General features: G+C 43.8%; 1 protein-coding gene across 1 annotated transcript in view; it reads right to left on the reverse strand.

The window, feature by feature from the left end:
• The window catches only part of BCL2 (BCL2 apoptosis regulator), a 941,704-nt gene that overhangs the window by 613,099 nt on the left and 303,528 nt on the right, over positions 1 to 25,077 (reverse strand). The window lies entirely within an intron of this gene.

Below are 25,077 nucleotides of genomic sequence, written 5' to 3' on the forward strand. Positions count from 1 at the left end.
TGTGACCTCTGGCAGTTGGCTCGGCATTCCTCGACTATGGGCCTGATTCATGGAATTTTTCCTATGTGATTGCGCCATAATAAAACACTTCAATGAATCACGCCTTATACCTCTTGCAGGGGAAGCATTAAAACGCTACCTGACAATCAGGTCTCCACACTCCAAGGGCTTAACCAAGCGCATCTCGGGGCCATCCGTAAAGAAAACTGAAGGGGTGGCCCAATAACGCGAGCGGCGGGTGGGCAAGTGAGCAAAATAAACAGGAGCGCCTGCAGAACGAGCTCAGTGCACAACTGCTTTCACCGCAGAATAAATCCTGTCTCTGAGAGATGGAGTGTGGCGCCTACAGACGCTATACAATGATATCAATTCAGAACAGCTTATTAAATGGTATAGATCTGAAAACGCTAGTGTGATATCAAAAGTTACACAAGTTAATAGCATCTCAGGGCCATTATACATCCATGCTGGCACTGGCTCTAGAACTTTCCTCCTGTTTCTAGAAAGCACCATCACTGGAAAATGCTCCTTACAACGAGATGTTTTCCTGGTCCTTCCTTCTGATCCACAGCCTATCACTAGACATGCACCCCGTCTATGTAAACAACTCCATTGCCAGGTGCTGCTCTACCCCTGACTTGAGTGGTAAAATGAAGGTGTAGTGTTCATTCATCTTAGTCTCCTCTTCCTCGTCAGAGTACTTTCAAATGTTAAATGTGGGGAAATGAGGGGGGAGGTCTAGCAATAACTCATAAAGTTTGGGCAGGGCCAGGGTGGTCAGGATTAGGGAAAGGGGGATACCATGTCCCACCTGTGGGAACCTCACTTCAAACTCTTCGGACCCTCCACCTAGGGGATCCTGCCTCGCTTCTCCAACCCCAGGGTCGGAATCCGCTGCTGTCTTCTACTGGGCACCGGCACTCTGGTAGCCCCCTGCAGGAGCAGTGTGTACCATCCCTGCGCACGCTCCCCATGGGTCCCAGGACATGGATAGAGCCGCGTCACCAGTACAGGGGATCAATACAGTATACTTGCATATGTTCAGCTCTGAGGGAGGGAGCTGAGAGGCTTTGGCGGGGGCGGAGGATGCTGCCAGGGCTGCTGTTGCCATGTCTAGCTCTTAAGTCCCACGGCAGAGGGCTACAGCATCACCTCTCCACCCAGGCCCGGCTGAAAATGTGTAGGCCTATTTCAACATGGTGGTCGGGGGCCCTCTGCTTAGAACAAAGACAATCTGAGGCACCCCTGGGGGGCATGCATTACAATGACGACAAAGATAAGGTTAATAGCCGCCACTTATCACAAAACAGCCAATCAGCAGGCAGTTTAAACACTAAATGCTAACTGAAGAGCTCTAAAGCCTTCTTTGTCGGCGAGTGGCTGATGTGGAGAAACCAGTGTTCGAAGGCAATGAGGTGATACCACTTCTGTATATCCTGTGGGAATATAAAATGCAGCTTGTAATGCAAGTGCTGCAAAGCGTACATTTTAAGCCCCAGAACGAAAATAGAGCAACCATCCTCCGAAGCCAGCGAGCTGTGTGTCCAAAAGACTTTGACCCTGGCTTCATGGAATACGAGAGGACACACCCACTTAGCGGAACCCAGCACCGTAGATCTAGCATTGTTTGATATCTTCTGTCTCCAAGAGACCTGGCTCCAAGAAAAACCGTCGATGGACAGATTTGAAATTGAGACTTCACCAGCTATTAAGGGCCTGTTAGGCTGCCCGTCTGCCGGACTTCTAATCGCGGTTCGTTCAGGACAGAACCTGAGAATTATCAAGACCATGAAGAGGTCATATGGGGTTCTGGCAGTCCTGATAGAGTGGAACTACGAGGCTGACAGCTTACGCCCTGGTACTAAAACCCGTCATAAGCACCCTCTAGCTTTGATAACCACATACTGGAACCCGCAAAGAACAACAGCAGCAGACTTCTGTCAAATCATGGCTGAAACCATAGATGAAATTATGCTGGAATGGAACACCCCGTTTGCAATAATTTGCGGAGATCTTAATGCGAATTGCAGCCACAGTAACCAACAAGATCTTGTGGACGTGTCCACTACGCAATCGGAACATAGAGGTAAAGCCTGGATGAACCTCATGACTGCAAGAGGGATGCACAACGCAGCGTGGATCCTGGGCAAAGATACTCGCATTCCAACCTGGGAAAGAGGCCAGTCGACGGCAACTCTAGATTACATCTTTGTCTCACAGGCACTAACCACAGAAATTCTCAACTAGCAGGTGGTGAAAACGGAGGCAAGCGATCATAACATGCTCACTTTGGAATGGTCAGCCGATGTCAAGCTGTGTAACCAGTATTCTCCTTCCATCGAGACGAATTCCCAACAAACCCGGCTTCGCCTTACTGCGGCCAATGTGCGCTCTCTAACCCAGCATTACGCTGAGATAGCTAAAACTCCTAACACCTCCGGAAAGACATAGAGGCCCAACTACCTTCCGCTTCTGATTGAACATAGAAAGAAGATGGGGCCTAGAAGAACAACGGTATCATCCTTTACTCATAATTATGACAAACTCATAGCAGAGAAAAAGAAGGAGTTAAGAAAACAAAGACGCAGAGCAACGATTGCAAATACACGGGCAGCGTGGGACACGTGGGAAAACCACAACAAAATCTACAAATCATGGATAAGATCAAGGAGAGCAGTTATATATCAAAACGACGCAGAAGCAATGTTAAGAGCCATTGCCTCAAAAAAAACTGCCGACTTTTGGAATCTGATAAACCATTCGCAGAGCAACACACATAACAATATGCTCAACGCAGTGTCAGAAGCAGCCTGGGTTCAATTTTTTACAGCGCTTTTTACGACCCCACACTCCACCATATATCTGCGGGTAGAGTTGACGCAGTCATCTTGGGCTGATTTATCAGACAAAACAGATATATATATGGCCATTCAGAAATTGAAATCCTCTAGAGCCCCGGGCCCTTACGGCCTCTCCAACTTGGACCTAAAAACTTACATCAAGGAATGGGTTCCCTTTGTAAGTCTTCTCTTCAAACACTGTGCCGATAGTAGGAAAATCCCTTTATCCTGGACCAAAGCTATAATAATACCCATCTTCAAAAAAGGAAGTCGAGATGAACCAGGTAACTATCGGCCCATAGCTTTGTTGGATATCCTGGGAAAACTATTTGCTTCTCTTCTGCTGAACCGCTTCCGCCGCTGTGCGCTTTCGGCCCCCTGCAGAGACCCCTTTCAGGTTGGCTTCAAGAAGAACGGAAGCACGTCGGTAAACAACTTGATAATCAACATCTTGAAGGCGAAAATCAAACAAGGGGCCCCGACAGTATACGCGGCCTTCATCGACCTCTCGCAGGCTTTTGATAAAGTGGACCGAACGCTTTTGTGGAACAAGTTAAAAAATTGGAAATGCCCAGAGGCCATCCTGAATCCAATAATGGCACTGCATTCCAACACCACGTTAAGTGTCCGTCTCAATAAACAAGGGTCTCTGTCAAAGGAAATTTCAGCCAAAAGAGGAGTCAAGCAATGTTGTCCGCTGGCCCCGGCGCTTTTTGCTGCCTTTCTGGGTGATTTCAAAGAGTCAGAATCCACTGTGCGCTCCTTTCCTCCGAACTTTGGTGGCTCCAAGCTTTCTCGAATCTTATATGCAGACGATATGATCCTGCTTGATCAAACGCCCATTGGCCTCCAACACCAGCTGAACAACTTAGCCCATTATATGGACACCAACAACTTGGCCATAAATAAACTGAAAACTAAAATCATGATTTTCTCCAAAAATCAGCCATCAATGAAAAATATTAGGCCCTGGACTGTCCACCAAACAAACATTGAAGTGGTTTCGCAATTCAAATACCTTGGAGTAATTCTTGATGGAAGTATTCAGGATGCCAAAATGCAAGAACATCTATGGGCGAAAGCAAAAAATCTAACTTCACAACTAAGAATGGTGGATCGCAAGTACGGTAAATTTTCTTTGATACCAGCTATCAATTTCTACAAGGGCAAAATGGTTCCGGCTCTGATTTACGGTATGGATGCTTCACTTACCATACCAACCTCCTTCTGGCAGAAACTGGAGGGTTTCATCTGGAAATCTGTTCTCGGCCTCCCGAACTCTGTTCCCATTGTGGCCGTGAGAAGAGAGCTGGGCCTATTTTCATTGAGGGCCACGGTGAACGCTTCTACATTAGCACTATTCAGAAAGATTCACATAAAAGATGGGCTCCCCATCTGCAATGTCATTGCTTAAGAGACGACTTCAACTGACTGTAAGGCTCTTTCCAACTGGGCTGAACACCAAAAAAACAAACTGCAGGAGCTAGCGTGTACCATGGATGACCTCATCTCCAATCCAGTAAGAGTCAGCAAAAAATTGAAAAATTAGGATTGGATAACGACCAATGATCAAGCACATGCCTGCAAGCTGCTGAGCCACCTCTCTCCTACGTTCAATAGGCTAAACACTCCTTTAGCCTATTGTTCAAAATTTCCCGATAGGAAATTAAGATTTATTTTTTTAAGAGCACGCTTGAACATACTCCACACAAGAGAAATCTTGGGAATAAGACACCAAACTGCTATTAAAAGCTGTAGACTATGCAAGCCTCCAGACTCTATCGAATCAGTTCGCCACCTCCTTTTGAACTGTCCTTCCTTAACGAAAGAACACATTTCTTTCCTGTCACCCTGTTGGGTCGATCGTCAACTAATAGAAGAAGACACCTGGTGGTACGGTCTCATTTCTGGGGAAAAAACCCGCTGGACTGTTGCAACATCCAAATTGCTGGAAGCAGCATTTATTAAAATCAACGCCCTTGGAGCATAGCGCATTCCCAGCCCATTCTCTTGCTTTAACTGCTTCTGCGTGGGGTGAGGTTCCCAATGGAAATTCTCTGTCTCATACACAGGCAAACCGTTGTTTACCTGTCACTACACTCGAACTCTGGTAACTGAGCCATACATGCCCGATCTCTTTAATTAATGTTTAGCCTTGTAAAAATCATGTACTTTTGATTATGCACAAGTAAATTAAGAAAAAAAAAAAAAAGAAAGGACCATGATGCTGTGTTGCAATACTGCTGACTGGCAACATGGGGCAGTTACTGGGGTCCCGCCTGAGGCTCGAGGCCCCTTCATTTGGAAGAATTGAAAGACCTCAACACCATGCCTGGCTCCACCCATTCCATGCTGCATCTGGAGCAAACATAGCACAGGGGGAAGAGATGGGCAGCTCTGAAGCTGACCCCATGATGCATTACACATGTGATATAAGGCAAGATGCACAGCCAGCTAACAGATCATTATTATTTGAGGAACCAGTGCTTCCGAGAAAACCACACAACAAACAAGTAGAACATATTAATTTGCATAAATAATAACTTAAAAACAAATACGGTGTTCAAGCATAACACTTCAAGGTATATGTTGTGGATGGCAAGGACATTATCCGAAGCTTTAAGTCTACGAAGCACGCTCTGCCCAACGGTTTACATACAGTGAACATTGTTTTACCAGAGACTTCAAGTGGCCCCTGCCCGGTGTGAATATCTAATCTGCCCTGTTTATTTTTGACTATTAAATGGTGCTTAATCACCACTTATCTGCCAAAACGATTGCATTTGAGCACAGATCTGAGGGAGGTGTAATTTGAGGAGGGTGACACAGCGTGTGGGTGTTGTTTAGTTTTTGACTGTCCATGGCCATGTTAATCCCTATTACCATTCCCACTAACTACCTGCCCCTCGCTGCCCAAAACACATCCTCTTGGGACCTACTTGAAATAGGTATATCAAGCAGTAGCATCAAACATTTATAAGGCCTGCCAGGGCTACTTCTAAGAGCTCTTCTGAGAGTTAGTAGCTTGATTGCAACTGCAACTGAGCTACTGGAAAAATAACAGATTTCCTAACCAAGTATGCCTTCAGCCACTTGATGTATATAACATTATGTGCATCCTTGCATCTGTTCCTTGCATGAAGTTGTGATCCAAATTAACATTGGCAAAGCTTGGGCTTGTGTATAGGGATTAGATAAGCATTTGCGGAGCATTGCTCTCATATGCACAGGTACTGACAACATTTTTCAGTTTTGGGCATATTATGGACCGGTAGTGCTGCCAACATTGTTGGCTTTGCCAATACGTGTTTTCCTTGCCTTCCGGTAACCCTGCTTTCTTAATGGGAAAAGCAGCACCGCAAGTACCAGAAGTTAAACCGGTAACAATACTAGCTGAAATATTCGCATGAGGCTGCTTAAGATTCCTGCCCTAGCGACATGTCTTCCTTCCATTGAAGGAGATCCCCCACTCTGGCGTCACAGATGAGGGGCCCTATCTCACTCGCAGTAGAATGTTCTGGAATGGGATATGAACAGATCTGTGGCGTCCTATGTTAAAATATGCTCAAAGATCTCAGAAGTCGCAACATCCAATCGAGACAGGGTTTCCATTCGAATCTCTCTCTACTTTAGTCAGGCCGGATTCCTTATGGCACAGCAAATATGATTTTTCCAGAAGGTTTAGTCAAAAGCCTACAAGTAGCCTATCTACACACCATTGCATCCATAGTCTAATTGGCACAAGGGCGGGAGGAGGCAGAGGCAACAAGACCCAGCATCGACACCCAGGCAAACAACCCTTCCTGACCTGCCCGGGAACCCCACTGTGCCAAATGAAATTGTTCTGGGCGTCCCTTGCCAGGCCCTGGTGGGCACCCGACCTGAGGGCCGCTTCTCCCTGTTTCTGGCCAGGGAGACAGAGTGCCGAATGGGGGAGGAGATGAGCACTGAGGGATATGTGGACTAAAGGTATACAATCAGGAAGAGAGATAAGATGGAGACATCCAAATACCTCTGTGGTCTCAATACAGTAAAAGCCGTGGCCGGAGAGCATGGGATCCTGAGATAGGACTTCTTGGCGGGAGTCTAAGATGCAATGTCAGGAAGTTCTTCTTCAAAGAAGCAGCAACTAAATGAAAAAAGTCATGAGGGCAAAATCAGTAATCAGATCCAAAATGACATTGGGTAGACACATTGGATTAACTGATGTCGGAGAGCGAAGAGGGAACCGGGGATTTATCCGATAATGGTACTGTTTAGTACACACAGGAAAACGAGAAGACTGGATGGGCTTGCACATCTCAATGATGGGGCTGATTCACAAAGATTTTGCTCAAAGTACATCAGGATATGGCCATGAGCATCTCAGATTAGTACTTTCCAGCTCCCTGCGTCACATATTCTAAAAGTGCAATATATTTAAGAAGCTCACGCACAAATGCGAACCTTAAAGATTTGCCCAAGTGCATCTCTGAAGATGCTGCAGGCATCTCCAGATTACCTGCAATGTTAGGCTTTGTTGTGTGGCAGCAAGTACATAAAGCGCACTTGGCATTAGCCCTACCCATTATGTGGTGGCAGTCACTTATTCTGTCATCCTTATCATTCCGTTTTAGGAGCGCTGTTCCTGAGGCACAATTACCTACTAGCTGAAGGGACAGCGGCCTTGGTAGCCCTCATTTTGGGTGCTTTTCCAGGTGTTGACATACAAAACCACTGTTCTTACAGCTTGAAGGGTGAGAAAGTGTGAGGAATTCAACCATCCGCACAGCGGTTCTGTGCTCGCCTTGGGCTTTTTTTGAAATGTTTAATGAAATTGAAGGATGGTAGATCAACCTCTGGAAAATGTGCGGGGCTAATCTGCGCTCATTTTCCTATGCTCACCGCACAACATACACATAGACCTGTGTACTCTAGGTAGGCACAGGCTACAGGCACAGTCCCCTCTTGTCATATTTAGTTGGGATCTAACAGGTGGAGTATACGATCATCTCCAGAAGGAGGAGGGCCAAACCATCCCCCTGCCATGACTAGCCTAATTAACTACCAAAGGCTCCATGGATCCACCCTGGCCTTTTGGTGAGCCCTACAGCTGGTGGCAGCAATTGAGATATTATTCACAGGGTAATTCAAACAGTCCCACATGGGGCCTGGCTGCAGAGGCTAACAAAGGAGACAGGAAACCCCCAAACACCCTTTCATATGCAACTGTGTCAACCTGATGCCAGCTACCACCCTCAGTATTGAAATGTCATGCCTGGGACTGCATGTTGACAGTAGTCATCCCCACAGGTAGGCCCCATTCAGAGGGTATGAGTATCTGGTTTGAAGGAGCCAGAAAATTTGGTTTCGCAGCAGCTTCAAGGGAGAAATGCCGCTTTAATCAGGAACCACAGAGAGCCCCATTATCCAGGGGGAGCCTTTGTTCCACAACAGACAGGAAGATGGGTCAGACCTAGTGTTACATTTTTTCACCCCTTTACCTTTTCTGTTGCAAAGCACTCTGGTTATGACCTCACGCACACAGGAGATTGTTGGTGGGGACCAATCCCTGAGGTCTATTTGGCTTTAAAAGAGGACAGATCATCTGAAGGCTTTACCAGAAGCAAAAGGAAGAACTCATAATTGGACCCTGGCTTAAGGTACAATCTGCCTTACATCTTCCACCAGTGAAGGAAGGCCAGGACCAAGGAACAGAGGGAGATATAGAATCCAGAGGACCATCCAGCAGATCCAGAACCACTACCCAGCCAGCACACATCGTGCCCTGCTAGTCTCTGCAGCAAGCTTCCTAGGTGGGAAGGGCCAGAGAATCTCTGAACCCTAAACCGAGGATAATGCAGCTGCCTGCAACAGACTCCTCAGCTTTGGGCCAACCGCCTTAAAGGACGACACAAATCCAGTGAAGAAACTAGGAGAAGTGATTCGATAAGCATCTATCGACCTCTGTCTTAACAGACATTTTCGAGCCCTTCGAGCTGCAACCAACTGCACCGCTGACTGTTGTTACGCTGCTGTCACTAAAGCCATCTGAGACGCCTCGACCAGTGCTTTAGAACTGCTGACCAGCACGGAGACAACGATTCCTGACCCAGAGCCGCCTTCTAGGCCAGCCTGTAGCCGTCTGTCCAGCCTCGCTCGCCGTACTAGTTGCCGCCTGATACCTGCAGCTGTCTCTTGTCCTGAACTCTGTTGCAGAAGCTGCCAAGCACACTGAAACCGACTAAACACTGTCGAGCACCAAGACCACCTGCAGCACAAGGTACACTGTTGTTCTGTCCCCAATGTCCTTCTCTGATGGCCACTAGTGGAATTTTACGACCCATGACTCCCTGTGTGCTGAAACCAAGTATCCTGCGAACTCTCAAGTGGTTAATAACCACTGAACAGGTTATCATGTCTGTTCTTGCGAAAGAGGGGCGCCCGCTACCTTTGTAAAACTATTTTTTAAGGAACCTGGGATTGGTAACCCTAGGTCTCCTGGGGGCAACCAGACGTGGTCTCCCTCTCACTGTGCTTAGAGAGGCATCAGCTTCACCTCACTGATGATCCCCAACAAGGGTGAAACACGTGTATGGGGTTGCTGGTGGTACTCTCGTTCAGATTGGAATTGCCATTGTATTTCGGTGCTGGACTGCCCCTGGGCAGGACAAAGACTGATATGCAAATGGATATTTCCCATCTGTGAAAGGCACAGTGAGTAAAAGCAGTGGCTGCGAACTCTCAAGTGGTTAATAACCACTGAACAGGTTATCATGTCTGTTCTTGCGAGAGAGGGGCGCCCGCTACCTTTGTAAAACTATTTTTTAAGGAACCTGGGATTGGTAACCCTAGGTCTCCTGGGGGCAACCAGACGTGGTCTCCCTCTCACTGTGCTTAGAGAGGCATCAGCTTCACCTCACTGATGATCCCCAACAAGGGTGAAACACGTGTATGGGGTTGCTGGTGGTACTCTCGTTCAGATTGGAATTGCCATTGTATTTCGGTGCTGGACTGCCCCTGGGCAGGACAAAGACTGATATGCAAATGGATATTTCCCATCTGTGAAAGGCACAGTGAGTAAAAGCAGTGGCTGCGAACTCTCAAGTGGTTAATAACCACTGAACAGGTTATCATGTCTGTTCTTGCGAGAGAGGGGCGCCCGCTACCTTTGTAAAACTATTTTTTAAGGAACCTGGGATTGGTAACCCTAGGTCTCCTGGGGGCAACCAGACGTGGTCTCCCTCTCACTGTGCTTAGAGAGGCATCAGCTTCACCTCACTGATGATCCCCAACAAGGGTGAAACACGTGTATGGGGTTGCTGGTGGTACTCTCGTTCAGATTGGAATTGCCATTGTATTTCGGTGCTGGACTGCCCCTGGGCAGGACAAAGACTGATATGCAAATGGATATTTCCCATCTGTGAAAGGCACAGTGAGTAAAAGCAGTGGCTGCGAACTCTCAAGTGGTTAATAACCACTGAACAGGTTATCATGTCTGTTCTTGCGAGAGAGGGGCGCCCGCTACCTTTGTAAAACCAAGTATCCTTGAACTATTGTGCGTATTTACTATACCAACCACACTCCTGTCAGTGCCCAGAGTGCATCCCTTTTCCTTCTTTAAAACAGTCTGTCCTCTACGTTCCTTTACAGGGTGGGTTGTATTTCGTTGTGTTGTTAGATTGTCTGTTGTGATTAATAAAGTAGATCTTTGTTATACAACCTTGACTGGACAGTCCCTTTCATTGGGTAATAATTGTATTTTCGCTGTGTTGCAACTAACCAATGATCCACGACCTTTCGGAGATAGGCCTGCCGTTCTGTCCACATTACCAAATTTGGACAAGGAGGTTTATAATTTTCTTGTGTTTGCAATCTGTTTGTATCCCTTCTGGTGCAATAGAGGTGTGAGGCTGATTGATGGCTTAGAAACCGATATTGATCCCTGAACCACTGGTGCCCCGGAAGGTGATTAGTCACAGGAAGGCAGCACGACCCACGGGAAACCATTTGGATGCCTAGTTTGACCCTTTTCAGATGACAAATACTGGTAAGCATTAAACAAAAACTGGATGCTTGCATGAGTGTTGTATGAATGTCTGTAACTGAGTCCACACATGTGGTTATGTGAGTGTGTAAGTATATGTGCGCTTGCGTACGTGTGAATGCAATGTTTCTCTATGTGTCTGGGGTGGGGGTTTGAGGGGAGTTGGTTTTTGCTTGGGGTTGAGGAAATTCCAGCAATGTGTGTTTTTAATAGCAACCCTGTTATATTTTGGTATTGGTTGCAAGAGAACATTTACAGGGCAATGCTGGCATAAATTGGTAAAACAGTCATGAAACGCCTTCTTACATTGGCAATATTAGCATTAATAGCTGTACCCAGAGTATCATACACCAGTCCAGCACTTGCTAACTCTCTCTCTCTCTCTCTCTCTGTCTTTCTTGCTGGGAGCCACGTTGCTAGGCACACATTTTCTAGAGAAACCCCAGCTGTGGCTGACAGCACCATGACCAGAGAAAAAACACAGATATTTTGAAGGGGTTGGGATGCCGTGCTTTTATGGTTAAAAGCAGCATGGACAGATGCATCTCACAAAGTGGGAACCAGCCTGGCATTTGAACCAATATGTTGTCCTTGCGAGTACCTACAGAAATGTCGCCATCCCACTGAGGGCGTATTGTCCGTATAGAGGAAGAGAGGGAAATGCAGATAGGCTATGCAGGGGTGCTGGGATTCTGACAGACCCTGTAGGGGACCAGAAGACCAGGCTGCTGGGTTTACAACTATGTTTATTTTCTATTTTCTGTTAATCTTTAATGTGTGCGTAAACTCTAACAACTAAGCTGGTTCAGCACCATTTGTTGGTTATCATGCAAAGTTAAACATTGTCTTGTTGGTCACAGAAGAAATAGATCATTGGTTTTAATCTGAGTGCAACCCTTTCAAAGAAGGAAGGGCTTTTTGGGAGACAAAATAGAGTGTATTATCAGCAAAAGGAGCTATTAAATGGAAATTATTGATGCGTACTGACACTGCAAACTGTCTCCTTCTAAAATGTTACAAGTTTAATTCCTAATGAACAATTACAGTGTAGTCACCATAAAAACATAATCCTTCTCTAACTGAGCAAAGCACATTATCAAAACCTAGAATAACCATATACATTATTTTCTGATAGAAGGTTAACATTCATAAATGGACAGCTTGGTCACACCTACCGCACTCTTTCGAAATGCCCCGAGAGAAAGGGGAAGGGGATACTTTGCATGAAATCAAAGAAGCATTTTGAGAACATACAAACGACCACAGATCTTTGTATTTAAAAAATATGACAGTGATCAAACTGTTCTATGCTGGACTCACAAAGTATGTAATGCACAATAGGTATGGGGCTTATTTTGTTTTTCAAAACATTCACCATAACATTATAACGTTTTTGTAACCATGAACCTGATATAGACATTCGGACAGCCTCAGAATTTGGATGTGAGGTAGTGTCTGCGACACTGTCACTCTGAGGGCTATCCATAGATAATGTTTCATCTCCCCAAAACTGGGAAACTCACTGAATTTTAGAAAAGGAGTGCCTGAGTGGGAACCGAAGTCTCAGGGTAAGGATGCCTGTGCATAAGGTGATGTATGCATGCCCAGTACCAAATAAACAGATTTCCTTGGAAAGTTATATTTATATGGTTGGGCCTAACCAACACAAGTGTGTTCTTGCCGTGCCAATACTTAAAATATCTTCTTACAGCTGCAAAGTTGTCATTATTGGGCACACCAACATGCGTGTGTTTTCACAGTGGATATACTGGCATATATTGGCTGAGGACACATTTAAAGGGCTTCTTATAGTGCGAAAATACTGGCATATACAATACGTAGGCATCATAAAGGTATTTCACACTGGAAGTACTGGCATGTAATGTGGGCAGAGGCATCAACAAGTGTGTTTTTCATTTGCAATATTGGCATATATTGTGAAAACAGGGTACACGAAATAGTGTTGGAAAATGCTGCTATGGATTGCTGGTGGCCTGGCATTTATTGTAATTTTTCATGTGTTACACCTCAGGACTAATTGTAAATTGTATACATTTGTACCCAATCTTCAACAAAAAAGTGTGCTGTAAAATGCACCATTTTTAACTCATTATTTAAAAGAATGTTCTCAGGAAGAACCCCCCGGCCCCTTATATTTTTGGGGCTCCCTCACTATTCTATGTATCTGGCACTTATTAATGAGAAATATTTGTTCAGTGCCAGGTAACAGATTCACCTACCACCACTGGCTTTGTGGAAAAGTATAAGTTGGAAAGTGCAAATCTGAGATGCTCACAAGCATCTTCTGATTTGCTTCAATGCAGATCCTTGTCGGTCACAATATGTTTATGTTGCTCAAAGTGCCCATTGGAAATCCGGGATCCAGTGAAGTTGTAACCTGGCTGAAAAGGCCACATTCAATAGTACTGCTAAATAGCTCCTGGTCTTTCTACTTCTTTATTGAGACTCCCAAGCGGCAGCTAACCTTCACTCTAAGCAGTAGTTCCTGGGAGCACTGAGATTTTCGGTCTGAACAAACCCTGTCTTAAAAATGTGCCCTTTTCTCCAGTGTAGGCTTTGTGAAGAATCCTACCGACCCCTCACTGAGACCCTGCCTAAAGTCTCCTCCCAGATGGCCGGGGAAATGCAGACACTTTCTGATCCTGACCTTGGGGGTGGTGCACTGCGGGAGGATCATCTGGGTGGAGATAAGGCCCAGGGTAGCAAGGAGATCCCGTATGTTGAGATGCAGTATTTGTCCTTTGAAAGGGAAAGCCTTTCAAGGTTACCAAAACAGGTAATGGCTGAATGACACTATAATGTCCCTGAACCACCTACAAGATCTGTGACTCTGGGCACAAGTACTATAACACCTGAACAAGCCTTACCCACAGAAAGGCCCTTCAAAGTATTTCAGGATAAACATCCTCCTTGCTTCCAAAGGTATAATGTAAAGGAATCTATAAATATTGCCTTAACCAAACTGTCTTCCTCTTTAACAACAAATTCTAATAATTTGTCCTTAAATAACTTTAAGGGAAATAAATCCATCATTAAAAATCAGAAGTTAGTTAAAAGAACAAACTTTGTTGTTGAAGACTACAAGTGCCATAAACCCACAGATACTGGAACGAGGAAGAGGACTGAAGAGGCATGCTAAAGCAGTAGTCAGGCAATTAAGCCTAACGGCCCATGCCTGGAGGAACCTCAGAGGCATACAAGGCCCCCTCAGGTGCAGGCAATGAGAAGGAGCTTGAACAGTGGAAGGAGTGTGTGCAGTAGCAGTAGAGGCAGAAAGAAGAAGGCATGGTGCTGGCAGACCAAGCAGAAGAGGGAGAACCAGAGGGACACTGTAACTTGGATACAACAGATTTCACCTTCTTGGTCCTGTTCCCAAAACTCCGCAGTGCAGAGGCTACGCAGCGGAAGGCGTGCAGGGAGGCTGCCTTTTCCCACGTGAGCTTGATTGCTGTGGTTGCCATGCAGGGAACGTGTCGAAGACCGAGGCAAGGAGCTGTTGCCAAGCCATGGGTCTCAGGAGCGAGATGGGCTCATTAAATGAGTTGCTGGACCGGAGACACTGTCAGCTAGGAAGGTCATAGGTCCCTAGGAAGCCAGCAGCAATAGACGTTGTGCCAGAAGTGGTGGAAGTTGTACAATTCGCAGAACAATGATCACAGAAGTCAGTGAGTCAAACCTGGCATTCTGATTCCTTGCGTGAGCACTGCCGGCAACAGTATGCAGCTTACTATCTCGCATATAGTCAGAAGCAAGCTGAAGTCATTCTTGGAGCCAATGGGAACAATGGAAAAGTAGCACTCGCGTATATTGGATAATTCTCATTTACTCACATGAAGAGCAAACTCTGCGAAAGACCATTGGTAAACCCTTAGTCTGAACGCTCATGAAGAAATGGTTGCATGTCTCTCATTACGAAGAACAAACATTGTAAAGACCATTGTTGATCATTTAACCTTTCAAAACGTATTAAGAAGTAGTTGCGTGCGTCTAATTTAGCTTTTCGAAGACTGAACATTACCTCTTTATTAACGCAAACATTATTTACACCCAAAATAATTTAAGAGGTTAAATACTGTATCTGGAGTCGACAAGAGTGCAAGCATTGCCCAAGCCAAGAGTCGTCCTATATTAAGATTAATAGCAGCCTTTCTAAAAGCCAGAAAGCAATACAACCAATACTGTGAACACAATAGAAGTTCAACTTTCCTTAAGGAAGCAGTGTGCACGCATTACCGGAAGCCAAGAGAGTAGCACCAAGCCTTCTGTGTAATTGCTTTGTCTAACAGCTGGCAGAGAGGTGAAGATACATTTTGTGGAAGGGAAATGTGTGGCCTTAAAAGATTAGTTGGAGTTGAGACAACCTATACTGCCAAAGACTGTGAGAGAAAGGGAGAAGTTAGTCATAAAGGCAAGCTTAGGTTGTTATTACGGCAGATAGACAAGAGAGGCCCAGTGGCTGTCCCTTTTGAAGAGAGATATTCAGAGAAGGAGGGCCTCGCCTATTTTTTAACAGTTTGAAGTACCTTAGAGTGAATCTTGTCATAATCTTTTTTGAGTCACAAGATTTGATGTAGCACAAAATACTGGAGCTGTGATGGTATTTCTGATTGTCAGTAGATGTGAGTGAAGTAGAATGCTATGATGCAAACTAGAATGCCCTCATGCTAACTTTAAGGAGGAGTGAAGTTGTTGAAGTGGAAGCAGCAGTACTGTGAAGTCATCCTGACAAATATATCTGCTGTGAATCGTGCTCTGTACAAATGCATAATTATCGTTAACCAAAACTGGTATTTCACTAACATACTAGAAGTTGTATATCTTTCTGAACTGTGTTAAGTCTTCCCGGATAACTAAGTGTGGTGGAAAAACATAGTGGCTAGGAATAACATTGATGCTATTCTGAAGAAGTGGAAAACCTTGTCACCAAGAAGAAGAACTTTTGTTTTTCACATGGGGGTTGAAATTAATTATTCTCTTGAATTGTGGGTCAGATATAGTTAAGAATTTTGGTGTGTGGTTTCTTTAATTTGATAGTATGAGATGTTACTGATTTTGGTAAGTCAATGTTGAAATGTGTTTGTTAACCCCATATGTGTGGGAATGTTTTTTTGACGCAAAATCCAATAAATACATTTTTTTTTAAAGTAAAAGAAGCAGAACTTTGTTGTTGGAATTTTGGTTATCAAAACCTTATCTTAACAATGAAACTACAAGAATGGAATTAAAACTTTGCTATGTTTGTGTATTTTTTTATTTTTCTTTCTATGAACATTGGAGTTCTGGGGAAGAGCGTTCCCCCAGATTACTGAAAAGGTTATGAAGAAACTGTGAATATCATTGTTTATGTGAATTGAGTTGCCACATAAATTTTATTTTGTTTATTTGATGTTTAGTGTGAAGGACAGACGTCCTGTGTTAGAGCGTTTTCCCTTTAGTTTTGTTAGGCAGGGAAATCCTCAACAGGGATAGCAAGGCATTTAATGTATGTATACTTTAATAAATGGCACATTTTGAACAATCATCAAACAGTATTCAGCCTCACATTGCTGACTCCACACAGCTTTTTCTGTCACAGCCACTTGCACCTGGAATTCCTCCACCTCTTCCATTTGACTCCTTCCTTCAGAAGCTCCTAATACCTATTTGTTTGTTCTTGCCTACTCTTAAATCTTCTTGTTTTTCTGCCCTTCAGTCATTTTTTTCTTGCAGGTTTTATGAACGCACTCTCATTGGATCAGTGGTTTTCTTGTGTTTTCATTGTTGTAACCCTGGCTGTTTGGTTATAGCCAAGTTGCTAATTGTATGTTTTTTTTAACTATGCAAGTTTTACTGCATTACCTTCAAGTTAGGGTGCGCTTTAAACATTTTCGAAATCAATAAATAAAACATATCTCCGAGTAGGTGAAGAAAAGGAATGTTCATCTGCCGCTAGCTGAAACGAAGAGCTTTCCAATGTAACCATATGAATCATGCATTTCACAAACATGGTTACTTCATGCTTTAAAACGAGCGCAGACCCTTTAATTAGCCGCAATGTGTTGACATCATTGTTTCACAATCTCTTCTCGATCAATGATTCCGCTTTCATGTCAGTGCTACATCAATTTCACGTAAGGGCGCGCCTGAGCACTTAAGCCGGAAACAGCAGAGAGAAGATATAGCCAGTGAGTCCCAATAAAACGCAATGACAAGATGGCGGTGTACGTGCAATCACGAGGCTCAGAGAGCATTTCCTCAGATAATAGACAAATATGGCACGCACCACCATAGTCAACATTAAAAAAAGGAGGCTAATGCATATTGGGAGGTTATGAGGAGCAACACGTCATAACCTCAAGAGTGGCTGGTAAATCAAAATCATTGCTGTCAGAGCTGGGGTGCTGGCTGAGGCACTGTATTATGTGGGGCTCAAGCCTGGGAGTAATGGCGGAAGATGGCTACCCCTCCCCAAGCCCTGCTGCAATGGTTTCATGAAATGCATGAGTAAGGTGCAGAGGAGGGGTGCAATTTGGGCTAGGTGGCACCAGGACTGGAGGTGGCACCAAGTCCCAGCAGTGGGGAAGGCAGAGAGTTTGCAGGAGAAGGTCAACTGTCATAGTTAATAGGGGGGTGTCAGTTTGTGAGGGTCCTGACCACTTCAGGAATGCAATCTGGAATGGAGGGGTGTGTGTGTGTAAGATCATTGACTAGGAGCATGAGAGCTGAAGGAACTAGTCCTTGATTGGCCAGAAATGTTGTAGATGATAACCAGGGTGTACCAAATTAGAACACATACATGAATGGAGTCTGTTCAATCTGTTTCACTGTTAGTAGCGCTACCACTAGTGGTAATACCACTCCTACTGCTGGTATTATTGCATCTAATTGTAGTAACAGTGCTACCACTACTGCTGATGTAGTACTGCTAATGGGGTAGTAGAATTAAAGCTATACAATCAAAAGTACTGATACCACTACTACAACTACTGCTAATACTGTTAGTAGCCTCAGTGCCTTTGCATCTTTCCACATATAATCAAACCAAAGACTGCACTTCCCAGCCTCCTCTGGTGTCACTTCCTGTTAAAGGGATTCAAAGCAGCTCACAAAATGGAAGCCAACGGTAGCAAGAAATTATTTTAGAGAAATGCTGAAAATAAGATAAACTGGAAGCTTGTTGCTGGAAAATAGGCAGAAGATACAACATTAACAATTAGGAACAACATTTGATTTTTGTAAAAACTGCATGTCTCCTTTTAAGCCTCCAAACTCTTTCTGACCTAAAACAATACATGCCACCTACTCTGAATGCACTACATTCTGAATGGTTCTTTTTTGTGTGCACACCCCATTGCATCTTAATCCTGCACATAAACAAGTTTTAAGTGCACAAGTCTCTGATTTGCCATACCATGTCATGTCTTCTCAGAAACCAGAGTGCAATTGTTGCCCTATTTACTGTGTCCACATGTTGGATGATCTTGTTGGACTGAAATGTGATGTTTGTTGACTATACAATTAAAATATTAATAAAAAGAGGTTTTAAAAGCACTGTTGTTCAATTGTAGTTTACACTATATTTCCAGGCTATATTGCCAATGTTAATGATTGTTCAATACTTTTTTTGCTACAGTGATAGCTTAATGGAGCTATGAAATGCTGCTGGTGCTAGAATGCAGGTGGTAAAAATGATGGCGGCAGCACTCTCTTTTGAAAAATATTTCTTTGACACCAACAGGATCTGTGTACGCTAATCTATGCGCAGGCATATCTCCCAAGGATGAGTCAACTGATCTAGTGGATGTTTCTTGCACATCATAGAGACTTTTTGCCTGGGAAGCAACATTATGTTGATGCAAGAACTGCCAGACGTCATCCAGGCATTTGAACCAGTGCCACTTTTCCGTATAGTGGAGGTGTACTGGGGCTCGATATGTAATGTAATATCAAGTAGATGGACCCCCGAGGCCTTCAAAGACTCTGTTGAATTATTTGCAGGATTTGGAGACTTCCATCAAGAAGTCCTTGAACAACCTGACAGGCACACCAGGTTTTTGCACTTCACCCTTGTTTCTATGCGCTCAACCTGTCTTTTCTCTGCGCTGATAATTGAGGAATTTGAACACGATGATCCTATTTCGCTCCCCACCATTAGGTGGTTTAAGAATTGGCACACAATGAGCATGTTCCGTGGTCTTTGAGGCTGCTCTGCGACCCCTAGGTCTTCCTTGACTGGAGCTACGAGATAAGCATGGAAGTATGGCCCTTGGCATCCTCTGGCACTCCAATGGCATGGACATTGTACTGACGCAAACACTTTTCCTGATCCTTCACCTGAGTAGTAAGACGTTCAGTTTCCTTTATCGCAGCGTCTAATTCAGAACAACGCTTCGTACTTGCTGTCAGAACCTTTTATTTCGCATTCATTGTCCTGAAAGCATTTGTTCTACGGGGTCATGCAGTTATTGAGATATTTTATCCTGTGCATCACAGCCAACGACTTTGTTTACATCCAGAAGGAAGAACACGAAGTGGCCCAAGAGGCAGCCAGGCGAGATGTCCAAAAGTGACCTTCCGAACTGCTCGGATCACTCTAACTCAATTGACAGCGCGCTGGTGGGAGGACAGAGGTTGAGGCCTCAGACAACACAGCGCAAACATCCTCATGATAACAGCGGTCAGTGATGACAGAACTGTTCCCTTTATGCACCCATCAGCATATGCCCTGAAGCCATTGCTCTGACAGAATGGTCTTTACTACTATATACTGTTTCTCTGCCTAGCAACTGAATCACTCTGGCGTGGGGGAGTGATTCGGGGAGTAGAACTAGCCTTAGTGCTATTTATTAAGCAAAAACACCAGCAAAACCAGTTTCCTGGCACTACATAAATACAAATTCACAAGTGAAACATACCTAGTGTTGCTTCAAAATCAATGCACTAAATGCCACAGTACAAAACTTCTAGTAAAGGAAAGGGATACAAACAAACAGTTTAGAAGAGGAAACCATCATGGAAAAATGAGGAGACAGGAAAGCTGACGAACCCAGAGAAGCGATTTGAAAGAGAGGTAATGAGGTAGAATTCTTGATAGTGGGAAGAAGAGCACATGAAAGTACACATCCTATAAGATCTTAGGTCGTCCTTAAGGATTTTCCGTCAATGCTCTCCCTGGCTTTTACTCTCTAGTAGGTTGTCTGCTCTGCTGCAGTGCAAAGGGCAGGCTGGGACAGAACGTTCATACAAATAATCAATAATTTGAATGCAGCCTCTTCAAGCATTTTCCACATTCATGTCATTGAATTGATCTTCCATGCCAGCCGTGCTTTTCATTATGTTCATTGATACATTCATAATTTGGCACTTTGAAACACAATTCTGTTGTATAAAGCGCCTTGCAGATCCTCAATAAATAAATCAATAATCGCATTTATGTATTTGTAACATTTTTGTAACACCTAGACCCTGGGGTATCACAGCATTTGGTATAATTGACATTGGTAGAAAAATGTATTTATTTATACCATTTTTGTAACACCTAGACCCTGGGGTATCACAGCATTTGGTATAATTGACATTGGGAGAAACATGTATTTATTTATTTATACCATTTTTGTAACACCCAGACCCTGGGGTATCACAGCGTTTGGTATAATAGACAGTGGTAGAAAAGTAACAGACACAAAAGTTTTTATGAGTTTTTTTAAGGAAGGGTAGGGATGCTCGTTTTAGATGGTGTACGGAAGAGAGCTCCAGAGTGTAGGAGTTGTGACACAAAAACTGCTACCCCCTGCTCTTTTGTACTTGAAGCGGCGAGTGTGCAGAAAGATGACAACAAGAATAGCCCGGTTTATAAATGTTTAAGACTTACTCAGAAATTTCTTAGAAATATCCAGGTACGTAAATATGCTGTGTTGGAGTCTAGACATTACGACTGATTGCACAATTTGTTCTGACGATTTTCAGACAGAAAAGGGCAACATCTGATGGCATTTAACACGTGGTCATGTGCTGCATCAACCTCAGGAGAGAAGGATAGCTGGCTGTCAAAAATGATGCCGAGCTCCAGATTCCTGATCAACTGCCCCGGAGTTGGCAACTGACCCAAATGGATAGGCCAAACTCTGGGGGCGTACAGGCAGGGAGCAGGATCCCAGTATTGACATCAGTCAGGCGCAGCCATTTGTCTTGCAGGGAACCCTGCAATGCCCCCTGGCAACTGCCCACTCCTGCAGCAACATCGGACTCACTGTGGCGATGGACCAGGATCACGGTGTCATGAGGATAACTTTGGCACAGGAGATCAATACCCTCCACCAACTGGGTCATGGGTACATATAGATATTGAATGACCAGCTGTACAATGTATCTCTTCCAGAAATGACTGCAGTTGATAGGTCCTCACTCAGGATAACCCCGCCTGGACCACATATTGTCAGCCAATCCCAATAAGTTTGCCCGGCTGAATATTGTTCGAAGAGCATTTGCCATGGTAATGGAGTATGAAAATGGTACAAGGTTTATTTTTTTTAATTATTGGATTTATGGGTTTAATGCTTTCGTTGTTCTTTTGTTTATGCCTGTCATTATATTTTGGCATGGATCTTGTTTAGGTCTTCCTCAGCGTCACATTAATATTATGTTCTGAGGTTTGCCACAAATGCACCTGCATAGCAAGTATTCTCTGCATTCTCATTTTCAAATAGTAATGTTTTTCACACACTGCTCTTTCTGGAATTGTTGAAAAGTCTGATTGAGGTTGGACCTAAGTCGAAATCACCCAATGGGGTGCCCCACTGCTGGTAATTGAATATATTTACTGTAGGTTCCCACCAGTGACAGGGGTCGGGGGGTTGTTCTCACCAACCATCCGTATTTAGAGCGAAGACAGAGCTATAGTGTAGATGCCACATATATACAGGGCTCCCAGAGTCGGGAGATCACACAGGGACCAGTCGTTTTTAAAAAATGATAAACATCAGATTTTATAGGGTTAGGATCTAAAAAGTGATTAAATAATATGGTCCACAATACATACAATTCATAAACTGAATAACAAAAAAACAAACAGTCGTTACGTGACAAGCTAGAATTTAGCTAATTAACAATGTATCAAACCATAGACACATTCAACATCAGTAGGTACGTTTTCCAAATAGTAAACCATACCCTACAGTGGTTAGGTTTAGTATGACAACAAATTAGTAACTCTGGTAACAATACAGAGTATTAGCTCGATATGTTTCAGTTCCTACAGTTATTCTGGAACATTCATCAGGAGGTATATAGTTAACCACGTAACCAAGACAACATTCAATAGACAACTAATAACATTCGCAGTATTCGTAGCATCTGTAGAGTAAAAGACAAAAAAAAAAGCAAAACATAAGCTTAAAGTTAGCCATTATTGTTGCATGTCCAAAATCCATGAACTAGGGTATCAACACAGAGGGAAATAAATACCTCCATTGATGCCTTGTGGGTGCTCTCTACTCGAAAAGTAGTAGGCGGTATGGGACCAAGGGTCGTTCCTACCTAAAGTAAAAAACATACGTATGAGCGCTAAATAGTAGCTCACTCAAACAAGCAGGATAAGTGCTTAGGCTTAGCAGCTATTGAGATTAATGTGGAATACAAACCATCTAGAAATAGAAATCTAGACCAAGAAAGCCCAGTGTTGAGAAACAAAATGACGTGTCCACAGTATGTCCCGTAAGTAGTTCCGAGCTGAAGTGCATTAGGAAAATCCAGTCAGGAAAGATTAAACGTAGCGTGAATATATGTCTAGTGCAAACCCAGTACCAACATACCCCAGTGTGAAGGGATTTAAAAACTCGAGTGGCAAGGATACCGTGGTATGCCACTAAACGGAACCAAGCGAGTCATCCATAGACGGCGGCCACCCGACAGGGAACAGATGTACATCGAGCCATACCTTCGAATTGAAAGTAACTGCACCGGGCGTGGCTAAATCCAGCGAGTGGCTCCGGAGAAAAGTCCTGCAACCAGCGATAAATGCTGTGCGGTCCGTACAGCAAGCACTGTGTGTTAAGGAAGCAGCAATGTAACTAGACAGGACGACCGATGCTAGGAAGGTAGTAACGGAGATACAACAGTCCTACAACTATGTCTGGTCAGAAAGAAAGCATGCAAACCAAAAAGGTTCTACACGGTCGCCATCTTGGAATAGCAAAAGCCAGTCACAGAACGGATAATGAACTACTGGGAGCGGAAAAGATAAATACTAGAATCAGCTACTGGAGACAGCACACAAGCTGTGATAATTAGTTCAGAACTGCTCAGGTGAGGTAGGGACCGTATAGAGCGTATAAAATCAATAATAAAAATAAAAATAAAACGTATGTAAATATAATCGTAAGAAAAAGAAATAAACTAGCCTGTGAAGAAATAAAAGTGGATACGGGTAGATAGTCGGCCTAACAGGTGTAGAATGCATGGTTAGGGGTGCAGCAAGTATTACAGACACCAATACCACTCTTTTAAACTATGAGGTACCTAGTATACAGAGTACACAGCTAGAAGGTGACAGGTCTAGAAAATGCGGGCAGTTAGATATTGTACCATTCGACAGAGTCATTAAGACCCCTGGTATCACTCTGCAAAGTATATATCATTTTTTGCTCCATATTAAACAATTTTTTCTCACGGGTGGCATAATTAGATCCTTTGAGTGATAACAATATTGTCCATTTGAAATCTTCATAGTGGTGTTTCAGAAGATTGAAATGTTTCACCATGGGGGCATTTTCAGTTTTGTTCTTGAGGCAGCTCCGGTGTTCCATGATCCGAACTTTGGCCTTACGAGTTGTTTTCCCCACATAGTGCAGTCCACATTTACAAGTGATCAAGTAAACCACAAATTCGGTGTTACAATTAGTCAGGTTTTTCTGTGTCCAGAGTTTTGAGAGCCCAACATCAACATTTTTAGTTATGGAGGTCAATTTGCAAACCCCACATGAACCACAAGGGTAATAACCGGTGGGTTCGGGTAGGCCCCATAGGGTGGTCAATCTGGGTTCCTGAGTTGAAATAGATTTTAGTTTGCTATTGCTAACTTTGTTGCCTATCGTGGTGCTTCTTTTATAAGCAAAAATTGGCATATCCATAGTAGGAGAGGAGGATTGAAAGATTTTCCAATTCTTCTTAATGATGTTGGTAATGTCAAAGCTCTGGTTAGAAAAGGTACTCACACATACAATACGATCATCTTTAGGTTTGACTGGTTTGGGTTCTAATAATGCCTCTCGATTATTGTTGAAAGCCCTTTTGGCTGATTTTTCCACCAATTTCTTAGGGTAGCCTCTCTCTCTCAGTTTTTTCGCAAGGGTATTGGCCTCTGCCTCATATGTTTCTTTAGTAGAACTATTCCTTTTCAGGCGTAGAAACTGGCCAAAGGGGAGGTTGTCACGAAGGTGTTTAATGTGATGGCTGGAGTAGTCCAGAAGAGAATTTTTATCGGTGGGTTTATGATAGGGCTTAATTTTCAGGACTCCATTAGTGGCAAAAATGGTTAAGTCAAGAAAATTGATGAACTCGTTGCTAGACGTCATAGTAAACTGGAGGTGGGGATTTAGGTTATTCAGCCAGTTGAAAAAGTTGCTAGCTTCAGTCAAAGTACCTCTCCATATGACCAGGATGTCATCAATATACCGACTCCATTTCACGATGTTATTACTAAAGGGATTGAGATTGCTATAGATGTTACTTTTCTCAAAAGTCTCTACATACAAGTTAGCGACACTCGGAGCCATGGTGGCGCCCATGGCGGTCCCTTCAATTTGTTGAAAAATCCTACCGTTGAACTCAAAGTAGTTGCGTTTCAACGCCAGTTCAACACACCAAAGGATAAAAGACGTGGGAACCGGATCCTTATCAACACGGCCCAGAAGTATTTCTTCAATCGCATCTAAGGATGCTTGCTGGGGGATATTGGTGTAGAGAGATACGATGTCCAAACCAAGCAACAACTGGGTATTGGTATCGAAGGCCAGATTTTCGTGACTATTAATAACATCTCGAGAGTCTTTTAAATAGGATAACATATTTTGCACAAATCCCTTCAAATAATGGTCTGCAAAAGTGGAGAGAGGTTCGAGAACAGAGTTAATCCCTGCCACATTAGGTCGTCCTGGAGGATTGACCAAAGTTTTGTGCACCTTAGGTAAGGTGTAGAACGTGGGGATGCTAGGT

The sequence above is a fragment of the Ambystoma mexicanum genome, chromosome 5p (assembly GCF_040938575.1).
Source record: "Ambystoma mexicanum isolate Mex_15411 chromosome 5p, UKY_AmexF1_1, whole genome shotgun sequence".
In the NCBI taxonomy this organism is placed as follows: Eukaryota; Metazoa; Chordata; class Amphibia; order Caudata; family Ambystomatidae; genus Ambystoma; species Ambystoma mexicanum.